The sequence below is a fragment of the Eschrichtius robustus genome, chromosome 14 (genome assembly GCF_028021215.1).
Source record: "Eschrichtius robustus isolate mEscRob2 chromosome 14, mEscRob2.pri, whole genome shotgun sequence".
NCBI lineage: Eukaryota > Metazoa > Chordata > Mammalia > Artiodactyla > Eschrichtiidae > Eschrichtius > Eschrichtius robustus.
In genome coordinates this window covers 90502477-90504868 of record NC_090837.1, presented here as the reverse complement: position 1 = coordinate 90504868, position 2392 = coordinate 90502477, and the positions used below count along the sequence as shown (strand labels likewise).

At 49.0% G+C, this 2392-nt stretch overlaps 1 pseudogene; it reads right to left on the bottom strand.

Annotated features, from left to right (window-relative positions):
* Positions 1 to 612: 612 nt before the first annotated feature.
* On the bottom strand, positions 613 to 1835 carry LOC137777010 (importin subunit alpha-8-like; annotated as a pseudogene).
* Positions 1836 to 2392: the final 557 nt, after the last annotated feature.

The window sequence follows — 2392 nt, the reverse complement described above, 5'->3', positions numbered from 1 at the left end:
TTTGGAGCAAGGGCCTGTATGTGCGGAAGTGTGTAGTTACAGTGATATATTTTTTTGATAGATGGGGTGAAAGTTTCAACTTTATTAACATTCAGTTTAAAAAGCTTTACACCCATGATATACTAAGATACAGGAGTGCTCTTTCTTAAAGAAGTTACCTTTTGGGGTTCTTCTATGAAAAGACACAGGTTTCCTTCTCAGAAAGCTTTCTTCTGGGCTTCCCTGGTAGCATAATGGTTAAGAATCTGCCTGCCAATGCAGGGAACACGGGTTTGAGCCCTGGTCTGGGAAGATCTCACATGCCGCGGAGCAACTAAGCCCGTGCGCCACAACTACTGAGCCCGTGTGCTACAACTACTGAAGCCCGTGTGCCCAGAGCCCGTGCTCTGCAACAAGAGAAGCCACCGCAATGAGAAGCCTGCGCACCACAACGAAGAGTAGCCCCCGCTCGCCGCAACTAGAGAAAGCCTGCGCGCAGCAACGAAGACCCAAAGCAGCCAAAAATAAATAAATAAATTTTAAAAAATAAATAAAATTGTCGTGAAAACAAGAAAGACGGAAAGCAAGCTTCTCTGCTATCTGGAGGGTGTAACAGATGGCGTCCAGGACGTCTCACACGGTGAGCAGATCCATCAGGGGCTCCAAGACCCCAGCGTGGGCAGGCGGGGTCAGCCCGCGCACAGTGCCCCTGGCTGTGAAGTCAGCCGTCATCCAGAGAGCTTCCTGCTGGCCATTCAACTTTCCACTTTGCAGCAGAGCCGCCAAGGGAGACATCATGCCACAAGCAACCAGCTGCTGGAGGAGCTGGCAGGGTCCCGGCTGCCTCCTCTGGATGGAGGACATGGGGTCTATCCATGCTGGGGGGGGGCATGCTCAGCATGCCTGTGTCAATGCCACCTGGGTCTGTGGCCTGCTCCAGGGATGATGACCCCACAGTGTGGAGAGAGGGGGTTAAGACATTGAGTTCTGAGCTGGACCAGAGCTGGACCAGACTAGGCGGGACCCCTGCGTCCATCACGAGGCTGATGCACTTCCTGCAGCCCTCGTTGAGGTAGGACAGGGCTCAGTGGGTGTCCGAGAGAACCTCGCTGTCCTGGAGGTGCAGGAGGTAGGAGAGGACGGGCCACATCTACTTCACTGCTTTTTCTGAGAGCAGGGACTCCCGTTTCAGCACAGATTGGACAAGATCCATGTGATGTTCCGTAGCATTGAGACTGGTCTAGTTGATGACACCAGGGCCAGCAGGTGCGGGACGGCACTGCTCCAGATGATGTCTCAACTGTGGGCCATCACCTGCTCTGTTATCAAGAGCCCCCCTTGCCTGTTCACACACAGTTACGAGAGGAAGGCAAGAGCTCAGTCAAGGGCTGGATGCCCCCGCCCTTCCCCAGTGGCTGGCTAGGGTCTGCTCTCAAGTCCCTGAAGCAAAATGGGTCAGAGCCCAGGCTGCCTCTAGCTACAAACAGCGGTGATGTCTTCAGGAACTCCACCAGCCTGGGAATGAGCCCTGCTTCAACAATCAGTTTTAGAGGAGGGTTCTTTTCCTGGGACAGAATTTTCCTGGCACCCTGGGTGGCCGAGAAATATAGGTCTGGATCTGAGGTATTCACACCACTGATTATTCATGGAAGGTGAGGCTGGTCCATTTGGTCAGCTTCTCAGATGCTGGGCTGGGAGCAGGCTGGTGATGTTCCTTCTCTTTCAGGCCTGCTCATCCTTCCCCAACCTCCAGAGCCCTAGGCTGACTGCCATCCTCTGTTGCCACCTTAGAGATGCATCTTTGCCTGGGCCATAAATTCTCTCAGCTTCTCTTCTGGAGCTTCTGAAGCTGGCATATTGACTAGAAGAAGTAAACCACCTGACAGGGAGCCACTGTGACTAATGAGATAGAAAGAAAGCAATATTCAAAGCCCAAAGCCAAGTTCCGATTCATAACTGAATACAACACACAACTTGATATCACCTACAATGTTATTTAACTTTCTTAGGTGTCCGTTCTTTCATCTGTAGATCAGTAGTGATAATACTTGACTTTTCTAAAATCCAAAGCTATTTGGAAAGAAGAAAATTATTAGTACATTAAAAAGCCTTTTAAAATGTATAATTCTCATTAACATTCCTTAGGCAATACAATGCTTTTTCATTATGATCCTGCCTTCTGTCAGCACAAGTTCTATGACCCAGATATGCTGGGGGTAAATCACCCTAGAAAAGAACAATGTGCACTTATAGTGATATTTCTGAGCTTCTCAGAAGTCTGTAAGGTGCTGTGCTTAGGGACTCTATTTACACTTGCATTTATATGTACACTTTCTCTCATTTCCCATAAAATAGTGACTAAGCACTTCTATTTATTGAGTAAAGTAATACATAAATCTAACAGATAGTATCA